Genomic DNA, 14,779 nt, shown 5'->3' on the forward strand with positions numbered 1-14,779 from the left:
TGTTTCGGAGCATACCAATGATAAATGAAATATTTCAGAACATATCAATGGCGTATGGACCATTTCGGAGCATTTCAAAGAACGAATACGAAACATAAGCTCAAACATCGAATCGACATTGCATTCATTTCATTCTTATCCAAAGCATGTATAGAAACACATACCAAAGCTCTGGATACCATATCAAACATACAGAAGGTGAAGTGGGACCATAACATAATATGGTACATCCATTTCTGAATGACTACCAAACATAAGTCTCCCACGTCTAGGAGGTCTCCCACGTCTAGGAGCTCCATCCACCCACATCTGAGTGAAGTCATAAGGGCCGGCAGAGCATCAGTGGCTCTATGCATAACTCCCTTCACCATTTCTAGCAAAGGTTCACAATATCCCACAAACACCAGAGTACAAAAGGATAGTATGAACAATGAATAGCACATATCGGAAGCACACACAGAACAAGAAAACGTACATGTGCCTTTACGAGTCAATACGAAGTAAGCAATAATCCTTCATTATTGTATTCAGATTTAAAAGGAAATGAAAGCAAGAGCATTCAAGGATTCCAAGCAATGACATATAACTCAATTCAAATAAGAAGGTTAGATGAATTCAATGTCCAAAGGAATGAAACTAGAATAGGCACATATCAAAAGCAAATGCGGAACAATGGGATATACATGTGCCTATATGAGTTAATACGATATAGCATAAACGTTACACAATAGTTTTTAAGAATGCAAATAATTTTAATGACAAGAGCATACAAGAGTTCAAAGCAATAATATAAAGCTCAATTGAATAAGAAAGCTAAAGGATATCAATTTCCAAAGGAATGAAACCAGAATATGCGAAATCGACCAAAGCTCGATTTCTGGTAGAATTCAAGAGGCACAATGAACAAATGATTCAAACTATCAATTGTGCTCCAATATACTCAATAAAGCTATCAAAAGAAAGGTTTATGAGTCTATATTCCGATCAAATAAGTTTTGTCCAAATCAAAGATCAATACATGAAGTTATAATCATAACGAGGTAGAAAGGTCAGAATCTCAGAAGTTGCACAGATTCGGATCGATATGTCTAAACAAGAGATATATCAAATGCAAGGCTAGAACAATTCAAAGTTCCTCATATTCAAATCAAATGTAGAGATAAAATTGCAGTAAGGAAAGATCAAGACACTTACAATAGGAAAGATTAGAAAGCTTGCAATAGGAAGGATCGGAACACTTGCAATAGGAAAGATAAAAACACTTGCATGAGGAAGATCATAATACTTGTAATAAGAAAAATTAGAACAATTACAGGAGAAACGATCGAAAAACTTGCCTTTTGAAGATTTTGATCCAAAGATTTGAAGAAGGTGTCAGTCAAAATCCTTCTACTTTTCCTCCGTGTCCTCTCCCTGTTTCGTGTTCTACATATGTCTTCTCTCTTTCCTCCACAACTGCAGCTCATGCAGAACATAGAGGCATAGTCACCTGCTCTCTCTTACTCTCATTCCTTCATTTTCTTTTTTTCAAACGTAGCTATCGCAACCATCGCCGCTGCCACTACCACAGTCGTAGCCACGACCGCCCCTTCCGTCACAACCGCAGCCCCTTTCACTGTACTACTTCCTTCCTCCCTTCTCTCGTTCCTACTTTTTTCTTTCCCAAACACAGCTGCCGCAGATGCAGCTGCCACCACCGCAACCGCAACCTCTTCTTCTTTCCCTTTCCTTTCTTTCTCTTTCCCAAAAGCAGCTGCTGCAGCCACCACAGTCGCAGCCTCTTCTTTCTCCCCTGCTCTGTTTCCTCTCCATCTCTTCCAGCTGCAGCTGCCACTGCCGTAGCTGCCTCCCCTTCGCCTCTTCCTCTCTTCTTCCCTTTTCCTTTCTCTTCTTCTTCCTTTCCTTCTCTTCTTTCCCAGCTGCACTGCTGCAGTCGCAGCCTCAACCACGGCCGTAGCATCTTCTTCCTCCCCTGCTCATCTTCCTCTCCTTCTTCTCTTCCAGCTGCAGCTGCCATCGCCGCAGCCGCAGCCCCTTCTTCCCCTTCGCTTCTTCCTCTCCTTCCCTTCTTCCTTCCTCTTCCTCTTTCCCTGCCACAGCTGCAGCTGCCACAGCCGCAGCCGCAGCTACTTCTTTCCCTAATCCTCTTCCTTCTCCTTCCTTTCTTCTTCTTTTCTTATTCTCCTTCCTCCCCTTCTTCTCCCCGACGAACAACACCTCCTCTCCTCTGTTTCCTCCTGAAGGAAACAGAGGTGTCGCCTCTTCACCCGCTTCTACTTCTTCTCTTCCTCTTCTTCTTCTTCTCCTTCTTCTCCTCTTCTTCCCTTCTCCTACCCGACACGCCACACCTTCTCACTGCAGCCCATGCCGCAGCCATCCTTCTTTTTTCTTCTTTTCTCTTCTTCTTTTTCCTCTTCTTCTTCTTCTCGTCCCCAACGCCCCACACCTCGTCTCCTTTGTTTCCGCCTGCAGGAAACAGAGGTGCTGCAGCCCTAGCTGCTGCCACCTCTCGCTCCTCTCCCACTTCCCTCTCTTTTTCTTCTTCTTCTATTCTTCTCTTCACCCTCTTCTTCCTCCTCTCTTCTTTTCCCTCTTCTTCTTCTTTTCTTCTTCTCCTCTTCTTCCTTTCTCCTCCCCAACGCCTCACAGCTCCTCGCTGCAGCCCTTGCCACAGCCACCTCCTCTTTTCTTCTTCTTCTTCTTCTTCTTCTTCTTCTCTTCCTCTGCTTCTCTTCTTCTCCTCTTCTTCCCTTCTCCTCCCTGACGCCCCACACATGAACTCCTCTGTTTCCTCCTACATGAAACAGAGGTGCTGCAGCTATCTCTCTTTCCTCTCCCTCTTCCCTCTCTTCTTCTTCTTCTCCCTCTTCTTCTTCTTCTTTTCTTCTCTTCTCCCTCTTCTTTCTCTCTTCTTTTCCCTCTTCTTCTCTTCTCCCTCTACTTCTCTTCTTCTTCTTCTCCCCACGCCCCACCGCTCCTCTCTCTGTTCACAGAGAGAGCGTGGGAGGCGGTGGGATAAAACCGAAATTTTTGGTTTTCTTTATTTTTTTTTTCTTTTTTCAACTTAACATTTTAGTCTTTGAAATTTCTATATTTACATATAAGTCCTCCAATTTACGTATAAATCTTTATTAATAAATTTTCAAAAGTGAGGGATATTACAACTGTGTCAGGTGGTGGTACCGCCCAATGTTAGTGTTGTAAGAGATGGTATCACCCAACATAGGCTGTGGTACCGTCAGTACCCCGAAAACCAGGATGAGACACTTTTAGGCATAGAGAATTTAAAAGTGGAAAAATACTAGAGTAATCCCCCTCCTCTAATTCTAAGTTTAGAAGTCTGTTTAGAGAGGAGTGAGTGCTTGTAAAAGGTTGTCTCCTAAACCTGTGAAAATGAGAAGAGGGATGTAAAAGGGTAGTTGGTCTTCACCCATTGAAGGAAGACCAGTAGTGGAAGCTGGTAGCCTCGAGTGAAGAGAAATCAGGAGTGGATGTAGGTCACGACGACCGAACCACTATAAAATTAGTTTATTACCTTTTACTTTACCTTTGCTATTAAATCATTTGACTTGTTCACTACTCTACTTCCTCATTACACGCTAATGAAAGTGTTTTTTAAGTTAACATAGTTTTGATCGATTTTCAATGAATGAATATTTTCTAAAATCGATGTTTTTATCCGCTGCATTAATTCACACTGCCCCCCCCCACCCCCCACCGGTGCTAACTCGATTCTAACAAAAGGATCTCATCCTGGGTCTTAGGGGTATTAGCGGTACCACCGCTAGTACTGGGTGGTACCACCGCTTGCCAGTCTGACATTGGGTGGTACCACCACCCAATCTGGTATTACCATCGCCTGACACATTGATATTGGGTAGTACCACCGCCTGACAGCTATTTATGACCGACGGTACCACCGCCCAGACCACCTGGGAGGCCGAGCCTCAAGCGGTTCCACCACCAACTCCAGCGGTGCCACCGCCTAACGTGGTTTCGGGTCACTGAATGAGCATTCTAAACTAATTAAGGTTGCTTAATTACATTCTAAACTAACTCAATTACAACTAAAACTACTTCGATCTAGACAAATTATTATAAGCAAGAATACTAAGTTGTCCGGCATGTCATTAGTTCATCCGGTGCTTCGTCCGACCCTTTGATGCATCATCCTCTCCTTCGGCGTATTGCCTAATCGGTATGTTACCTTCTCGCAATATCTGATCTGCTTAGCGCAATGTCTGATCTTCTTGGCCCGATGCCCGAACTCATGGCACGAAGCCTTCTACTAGCACATCGACCATTCATCCGGTCCGACGTCCAATCTTTTCATATGTTCAATCATGGCCCAACATCTTATTCTTCCTACTTTAATCAATTTGCCTCTCCTGATCGAAGCTAGTCCTACATCACTCAAAATGTATATTAGATCATAACATTATCAATTGGTTTCATCATCAAAATCCAAGATTCAATAATCTCCCCCTTTTTTATGATGACAACCAATTGATGACGGAGTTAACCTTAACTCCCCCTATCAATATATCATATTGATATAACTTTTGAATTCATAGAATTATAAATATTTCACCATTGCATACATAATGAATATCGAAAGAACCAATTAATCATATCATTGCATGCAATATAAAATCATGCATAATCAAAATATCCAAGCACATCATCCCATGCTTGATTATTATCATAACTTATACATCATCAGCATACCTTCTCTCCCTTTGTCATTAACAAAAAGGAGAAGTGCAACTAGTAATTTTTTAGATATAATTTTAAATCATTGCATTATAAACATAATCTCAAGTCTTTGAAATATCGTCATGCAAGCTAGTAGGATAGCAAGTTTTGAACATGCAAGCTAGCAAGTTTTTCACATACGAAAGTTAGCAAAATTTTACATCTTTTGGAGATGTGCAAAATAGCCTATTTTTGCATCTTCTTGAAATGTATAAGTTAGCAAACATTGCTTCTCTTAAGATTTGCAAGATACTTCTTGCTTCTATTTTGAGATGAGCAAGCTAGCAAGATTTGCCTCTCTTTGTGACGGGCAAGTTTATAATTTTTTGTTTCTCTTTTGAGTTGAGCAAGCTAGCAAGTTTTGCTCCCCCTTTGTCACTGTAAAAAAGAATGGATGGTTACAATAGTGCAAAACTTTGGTTCTCTTTTGAGATTGCATACTAGTAATTCTTTCTCCCCCTTTGTCATTGGCAAAAAGAGGGGAATAACACAAAGGTGCAATTCATTTCCCTTTACATCAATTCTCTAAGCATCACATAAGGTATGCAACCATAAATATAAAAAAATTATATATAATGAAAATCATGTCAAGAAAGATATAATATCAAATATCATGTGAATACCAAAAGACATTATTTATTTTAATCTCTCCTTATTTTATAAAAAAAATCTTAGGAGACCGAATAGTAAGGGAAATCTTGTTGAATCTCATATTTTGATGATTAAACCAATTAATAGTATTTATGATTTAATCTGTGTTTTGAGTGACGTAGGATGCTTCGATCAGGAAGAGATAATTAAAGCAGGAAGAATCATGTTGGGTTGGAGAAAAATATGTTAAAAGATTGGACGTCAATCTGAAGGATTGGTCGACGTATCGACAGAAGGCTTCGAGCCATGAGTTTGGGCATACGGCCACGGAGAACGAATATTGAGCCAAGGAAATCAGAGTTGCGGAGGTCAACTAGCCGATTGGGCAATAGGACGCAAGAGAGGATGATGCGTCGAAGAATCGGACGAAGCGTCGATGAACCAATGACATGCCGGACAATATTCCATTAGCTTAGTAATAATTGTCTAGATTGAAGTAGGCTTTAATTATGTAGGATTAACTATGATAGTAAGGCATAAAGCAAAATGAAGTCTGGGAGTCAAGAACACGATTTCGTTGGGAGTTTGAGAGTTCGTTGGAAGTCCGGACATTCGTCGGAAGTTCTACCAAAATTGATCGAGAAGTCCAGGAGCTTGCCAAAGAAGCTCATTGGAACTCTCCAAGAAGATCATAGTGAAGTCCAGGAGCTTGCCAGGAGTCCGCTGGAATATTATCGAGAGATCATCGGAAGTTCGCCGAAAGATCGCTGAAAGCTTGTCGGAAGAAACCTAGATTTACGAACTTGTTTAGCTTAGTAAATGTCTTAAATTTCGTAGTTAGCACATAATTGGGATTGAAATTGGGCCAACCCAATTAGAGGCCAATTGGGCCCATATATTGACTATGTTAGGCCAAGTGAAAGGCCCAAACAATGACCCAACAAGTAAAACCATTATAGCATAGTCTTTAAGACTATTGTCACGGACTTAGTTGGTTTTGCCTAAGTCATGCGGCACCCTTGCGTGTCCGTCCACAAAAGTTAGCCTTCTCGAAGCCTCCCTTGGTCCCTTAGGACCCACAAAAGAAAAAACGAGTTAGAGAAAATGTCTCACTCGGGATCCACAAGCAAACATTCCAGGAAACACTTCATAGACAATGCAAATTACAAATAGACTTTACAAGCTCTGAATAGTTGCATAACAAAGGATCAAAATGGTCCATTATAGACCGAGAATCTCTCACAAGTATCCACATGATACAACCTTTATTTACAAGCCTAAAGCGGCCACCAAACCCAACTAAAATGGGACTATTAAGCCTTTGACTGTCCCTCTACATGCTAGGCAAAGAATGAATATACCAAAAGATATGGACATACATAAGCATTACTTCGAACATCTTATTTAGAAGTTTGTCCATGACATTCTCCCCCACTTATTCCTTCGACGTCCTCGTCGAAGCCTTTGCCGACAATGCAACTCCTCGCCTTTGCTGAGTCTTTAATCTTCTGCTCTAGCTACAATGCGCCTCCTGGCCCTCAGCTGCTCTCCGCTGCTGTTTTTGAGTAGTCGAACCTTTGATCTGCCATGCTGCTTCAACTCACCAATGAATCTAACTCTGGTGTGGGGTTGGCTGAGTTGTGTTGATCCTTGTTGATTCCTACAAATCCTCTAAATGAAGGAAAAGACCATCCTTACCATGCGACAGTCTCTCAAATGCCTCATGTTGCTTGAATTGGGTGGATGCTTGTTGGAGCTTTAACGAGCATCGCCTCGCAAACTTTCGAAGCTTTTAGTCCTTCCTCTATAAAATTTGTTCATCGACTCTTCTTTCACTTAGTTGTCACTTCCAAGTAGATTCGCATCACTTCCACTTTCGATTGGCACTATGTTGGAAAATGAGGCGGATACTATACTCTTAATAGCACTATTCACCAATGGTGAGGATTTGACAACTATTATCTTGTAATATCTTCGAAGGGTCTTTGAACCTGTGCAGAGCTCCTCTGCTAGATAAATAAGAGAATTAGGGTACTCGGTTTCACCCATTCTCTTAAGAGTTGAGAAGACAAAGGTTACTTGACTTCACCCGCCTCCTCGAGGTTGTACTCCATGCATTGAGCTGGTTACTGGCCTTCGCTTGCTCTTTGCTCACACTTCTGAAGCACTTGAAGTGTTTGCACTCCTTGCGTTGAGTTAGTTACTGTGATTCGCCTTCTCAATGCCATCGAACTTTTGGAATGTAGGAAGTTTTCACACCAACTTGGAGTAATTCTCTAATAGATTTGGTCACCTCTGGGATTATACCGTCTTCTCCATTAACCCTACCGCCTACTCCACTGAGTAGCAAAGGTATAGCACCGCGTACTGCCTGCTTCATTCCTTGGTCGTGCACCCTTACATGACCCGAAGTCCTTCACTTTTAGCTATCTTGATGAGAAGCTCGTTGACACCAGTCTTACGAAGTTCCTTAGCCTCTACCGTTCAGCCTTGTCTCGGTACTTGTAGTTTGCCTCTGCATGCTCCACCTCCTCGGCCCCTTTCACGACCAAGCGCTCTCCCTCCATGAGAGTAAGGGATCAATGACTTTCATGGAAGTCCCGCCTCTGCGGCACCATGGCGCTACCATGCCCATGGCCCTACTATCCGTCGCCTCACATCTACAGCCCTTTTCTTCACGATCAGTAGATATGTCTCTATGACACTCCTCCGAGTCCACCTTCATTCTAACTAATGCTTGATTTTGGGTAGCTAAGTCCCTTTGGACTCGTTGTCTCTTCCTTGCCCCTTTCGACCCCCTGCTTCATCACCTCTATGTTCTCCAAGCAGCTCCCTTTGGTCAATTGAAAGACAGACTACAACTCTCATGTATGGCCTCTGCCATCACGATGTTGGATTTGCACTGATTATGTTCTCCTTAGCTTCCTTGGTAGCAACGTTTGCTTACTCGACCTTGTCCTCTAACTTACCGGGCTCTCTTAAGCGAATATAGGCTCTGGAGCAGTCCAACTCTCCAATTGCTTCAATCATACCTCTACATGATCAAGTCCCTCCCATGGGACTCACTGGTACTTGCATTCGAACTTTTCCCTTGGTGGAACACAGCCCCCATATGCTGATGACCAAGGCTTTCATCCGATATAAAATTCGATACACGTATGGAAGACCCACCTCTATGGTACCATGGCCTTCACTCCTTGAATCCATAGCCCTTCTTGCCATCATGTTGTTCACTGAAGTGGAGCTTCCAGTAGCTCCCGATCATACCTCCGTATGATCTAGTCCCTTACGGGACTATGTCGTGTGCATCGCATTGCCACGAACTGTTCCACCACGATCCGTTGCACCATGTCACCTCCTGGTGACATCTCTATTGCATTCTGATCCTTGTGGATGAACTTGAATTGTGATCCCTCCATATGTGACCTCTGCCAATACATCGCAGGGCCTCTTCCACCTTCGATTTTGTTCGTTCCTTTGGCAATCGACCTTCATCCACACACTCTTGGGTCACACCTAGATGAAGCACCGCTCTAGGACAATCCGTCGCCTAGTAGCTCCAGAAGTCCCCCGACTTCGCTACAATTAGTGCACCATTGTTTGGATCTTGGGCCTCTGCCCCTACCAACACAATTTCCACTTAGCAACGCTTCCTTCATGGCAACTTGAATGGCAACACTATGGTATATTCTTCAAGAGTACCCGCCTTCGCGTAGTCTTGCCCCGTACCAAGGCCTTCTAAACCTAACTTCGCCTCCGTAAATTGAGTCACCTTAGTTCCTCCATCAAATGCTTTTCTGAGATAAGGTATATGTGCCCAAAAGCTCCCTTCGTCTTTGGCACCATGCAAGATGAGTCTGCTCCATCAGAATGAAGGACCCATGGAATAACATGATCCTGCTCTTGCCTCTGTAAGAGTTCATGTCCTTGACCTCTGACCAAGGAAAGCACTGTGCCTCCACTCCATGTTCCATCTTCTATGCTGGCTCCATTCATGCAGCTTGGGTACTTCGCCAAGTTACACCTAAGTTGCTCCGCTACTCGTTTTTGCATTGAGTTGATGGTGGCTCTCGCGCCCACCATTCCACGGGTCAGCCCTCCCTTGAGTCTGATCTCCATATCGAATCCAAGTGTGCCTTCATTTATGTTGCTTTGGGTCGCTCCCCCACTTGATCTCGCAATGTATCCACCAATGCATTCTCTTGAGCGAGATCATGTGATAACTCCTCACCGCTTGCTCAGTCCATTGAGCTTCATGGAGTTGTTGTTTGTTGAGGTACTCCTCTAATTCTCCCTCTATGAGGTCCGTCTTACATGATTCTCCCTCTAGAGAACTAGGACTTATCCCTCCTGGATAACTGTCCCGTTGGAGCAACATCTCTCTTCATTTCGGAGACTACTATCCCCTTCGACTACTCCGATTTGCTGAACAAACTATGCATTGTTCTGCCTACTGCAAACACATTTACTAGATTGCGATTCCACGCCAATACAACCCTCGCTGCACCACTTAAGGCCTAGCAACATATTGAACTCATTGCACACTTCAGCCTTCTATGAACGTATCCTTCACATGCCGAAGAGAAAGTTTCAATGCTCCATGGCGCCAAGTTTCGGTCACCTTGGGATGGTCGCAAATATTCCATTGTCCGCATACAAGCCCATGCATGAGTACCAAATTATTTGAGTTAGCAATTCCCCTCACCTCTGTGAGCTTTGCACAACTCTTTCGGTCGCAGAGCAACTCATTCCACCTTGCATGGTCTCATCCTTTACTAAGCGCCTCGCTTGCCTTGAGCACCATCAAGTATAGTTGTCAACGTTGAGCCGTAGTTCAAACTCATCCATCCCAACCTTTGTGCACTTCGCATTCTTCCAAGCTTACTTATTCTCATGGTGCCTCTTGCGCGAAGGGTTGGCCATTCCTCTTAATGCCAATCTCAAATGCCCGCTCCTCCGAGCGACTCTGTTTCCCTACATCTCCATGCCCGTTTTCCCCCAAACGGTCGCGCATGTGCTGACTTCCATCAACGCAGCCCCGCTAGGTCCCCCACATTTGCATGCTAAGTATTTCTATGAGTGTTTGTCCCGCTCTGATACTATCTGTCACAGACTTAGCTGGTTTTGCCTAAGTCGTGCGGCACCCTTGCATGTCCGTCCACAAAGGTCAGCCTTCTCGAAGCCTCCTATGGTCCCTTAGGACCCACAAAAGAGAAAACGGGTTAGAGAAAATACCTCACTTGGGATCCACAAGCAAACATGCTAGGAAACACTTCATAGACAATGCAAATTACAAATAGACTTTACAAGCTCTAAACAGTTGCACAACAAAGGGTCAAAATGATCCATTACAAACCGAGAATCTCTCACAAGTGTCCACATGACACAACCTTCATTTACAAGCCTAAAGTAGCCACCATACCCAACTAAAATAGGACTATTAAGCCTTCGGCTGTCCCTCTACATGCTAGGTAAAGAATAAACATTCCAAAAGATACGGACATACATAAGTATTACATCGAACATCCTATTTAGAAGTTTGTCTGTGACACTATGTCAAGCAGTGGTACTACCAGTTTGGGCGATGGTACCACCTAGACATAGTCTCCGAGAGGCTGTCAAGCGGTGGTACTACCTAGTGTCAGTGCTGCAAGCCGTGGTACCGCTAGGACCTGGGAAACTCGGGATGAGACATTTTTAGGCTCCATGTTTGATTCAACTTGAAGTCTATAAATACCCCTCTCATCCCTAGTTAACATACACAAGAATAGAGAGTAAAAAAGAAAGAAAATGCTGTTGTAATCTTGTGTGAACTCCTCTCAAACTCTAAGTGCTAGTAAAGTTTAAGATGGGAGGTTGTGGGGGCTGTAAAGGTTCTCTCCTGAACCTGTCAAAAGAAGAATCGAGTTATAAGGGTGGTTGATCTTCATCCATTGAAGGAAGATCAATAGTGGATGTCAGTGGCCTCGACGAAAGAGGAATTGATGGAGTGAATATAGGTCACGATGATCGAACCACTATAAAATGGTTTACATTTTTATTTTGCTATTTATATTTATTGCAAACCACTTTACTTCCTCATTACTTTTGCTGCACACCCTTCCGTATGCTTTCAAAGTTAATATCTTTCCGAAATAGGTTTATTCAAAATGAAAGATTTTAGAATTGATGTTTTTACCGCTGCACTAATTCAACCCCCCCCCCTCTTAGTGTCGACTCATTCCTAATAGTTGGTATCAGAGCTACGTTCTTTTCTCATTTGGTTTAACACCTAAGAGAAATGACTCTTTTTAGCTTTCAAGAGGATCACTCTCTCATTCGTCCTTCCATGTTCAATGGGATGGACTACACTTATTAGAAAACTTGAATGAGAGTTTTTTTGCTTTTGTTGAATCTCAATTTATGGAATATAGTCAAATTTGGTTTTCAAAAGTCTTCTCTTCAAACGATTAGAATGAGTTAAAGAAGAAGACTTTTTTCTTTAAATACAAACGCTATGAATGCCTTATTTTGCGCCTTAGACAAAAATGAATTTAATTGAGTTTCTATTTGCGAGACGACTTTCGATATTTAGCACACTCTTGAATTCACACACGAAGGTACTAGTAGAGTAAAAGATTCGAAGAGTAATCTTTTGATGCATAATTTTGAATTATTTTGAATGAAACTAATTCTATATATATATATATATATATATATATATATATGTATGTATGTATGTATATATATATATATATATATGTATGTATGTATGTATATATATATATATATATATATATATATATATATATATATATATATATGTATGTATATATATATATATATGTATGTATATATATATATATGTATGTATATATATATATATGTATGTATGTATATATATATATATATGTATATATATATATATATATATATATGTATATATATATATATATATGTATATATATATATATGTATATATATATGTATGTATATATATATATATATACATACATATATATATACATACATATATATATATATATATACATACATATATATATATATATATACATACATATATATACATACATATATATATATATATACATATATATATATATTTATTTATTTATTTATCATGATAATTGCATGTTTTATGATAAAGGAACAAAATGTTAGACTTAAATCTAATGCTTAAGATAAATCCTATATATATTTTTAAGAAGCATTAATGTGTATCTTAATGATTTTCGTATTGCTTTTCGATTTCGTTTAAAAATGTTTTATGATTAATAAAATCATACTTGATGATTAATGATGTATAATGATTTGAAATCTCATGTTTTGAAATTAAGTGTTACACTTTTGATCTTATATCTTTCGTGACATGGTTCATTTATATTTATGATTTGTATATCTCATGATATGATTGAATCATTGATGCAAAGAAGGAAAATACATTACTACAACAAACAAAATAATTTTGATTAAAAACGCTTTATGAAATAATGCTTAATGAGTTTATATTTCAAAGTTATACATGATTTTTGTGATTTATTGCTTATTGATCTTCGTTATAATGAAAGTTATTTTTTTGGTTTTAAACAAGATGGTTGGTTTTCATATTAAAAACTTGAGCATATTTATATGAAATCAATCACATAAAATGAAACACATAAAAAGGAAAATATATTATCATTGGAATTAAAATGATAAATCAAATCTCTTGTTTAAAGAAGCCATATGTTTAACGTGTTATATTTTTTGTCATGATGATAAAATTTATTTTTCGGTTTTAAACGATGATGCATATTTTTTGTTTGGTATAAAAGACAAAAGCATGCTCATATGAAATCAAATCACTTAAATTGAAACAACTAAAGAGAGGAAAGCATTTTTCTTGAAAATGTCTTTTTCTCTATCTTATTGATTTTTTGATAAAAAATTAATGAATCCATGTATATTATGCTTTTGTGAATCTCTTAGACTATGAAAATGAATTTGAATGAGTTTTATCGAAATAATATTTTCTCGAGATTTATAACATGAAATCTTTTATGAATCAAGATCTTTCATTTGATCTCTTATGTTTCTCTTTGCCATTTGCTAAAGAGGAAAATAATCCAATTCATGATCTTGATTTCTCGATATTGATACTTGAAATCTTTCTATGAATTAAGATCATTTTTTCCTTGTTTCTTTTTGCTATTCACCAAAAAAGGAGACATATCCTAACAAACCATGATTTGCTACTTGACATCTTGAAAATTTATGACTTGAGTTTTGTTATGCAATTCTTCCCTTCTTCATTCTTGTTTACAATGACAAAAAGGAGAAAGAAAATTGCTAGCATCTCAAGAGATTGATAAATCAATTAATATCATTTTGAATCTCTTATGATTTTAATGATTCGAATCTAAATGAAAAATTTCCAATCGAATCACGAAATTCTCTTGATTTCTTAACATGAGATTTTCTTTTATGAATCAAGATTTCTTACTCTTTATTTTCATATGATTCTTGTATTTTGTTTAAGAGAAAATTTTCTATATGAATCATGTCTTTTGGTATTCACATGATCTTATCTTTTATGATATGATTTTTATAATTCCTTGTATTCATGAAGTATATCTCATCACCCAACTTTTTTTTTTTTATATTCTTCATGTGATGATAAGAAATTATACATGAAATACTCATGATATTATGTTGATGCATACAAATGAGAAATTATGATCATACATGATAAGATGTAATGTAATTTGACATTTTGATATCATCATGATTTGAAATACTTATAATTTGGAATGATGCATGCAATACTATGATTTTCTTTTAAATGATGTGAAAGTCAATAATTATTATTTTCTGAAATGATACCATATTGTAATTAAGACTGATACTTTATTTTTGTCATGATTTAGAAATTGATGTAAAGGGAAAAGAATTATAAAATTGTATTCTTCCTTTCTTTTTCTTTTTGACAATGACAAAGGGGGAGAAAAGTTGCTAGTTTGCACATCATAAAGAGAAGCAAAAAAGCTTGCTAATCTCACAAAGAAAGCAAAGATTGCTAACTTGCATATTTCAAGAAGCAAAAGTTACTTTTTTGAACATATCAAAATTGCTAGCTTGCATATTCTAAAATATTATAAAATTTGCTAGCTTACATGATGTAGAATTTGCTATCTAGAATATCACCAAGAATTGCTAGCTTGCAATCTCAAGAATAGCAAAAGTGCTATCTTGCCTATCTCAAGAAGCAAAACATGCTAACTTGCTAATCTAGCAAAATTTACAAACTTGTAAAACTCAAAATTATTGCTAGCTTGCATAATGATAAAACTTGAGATTATGTTTATTATGTAATGATTTGAAACTATGTCTAAACACTAGCTAGATACACTTCTCCTTTTTGTTGATGACAAATGGGGAGAAGTATGATCATGAT

The sequence above is a fragment of the Musa acuminata genome, chromosome BXJ3-5 (assembly GCF_036884655.1).
Source record: "Musa acuminata AAA Group cultivar baxijiao chromosome BXJ3-5, Cavendish_Baxijiao_AAA, whole genome shotgun sequence".
NCBI classification, from domain to species: domain Eukaryota; kingdom Viridiplantae; phylum Streptophyta; class Magnoliopsida; order Zingiberales; family Musaceae; genus Musa; species Musa acuminata.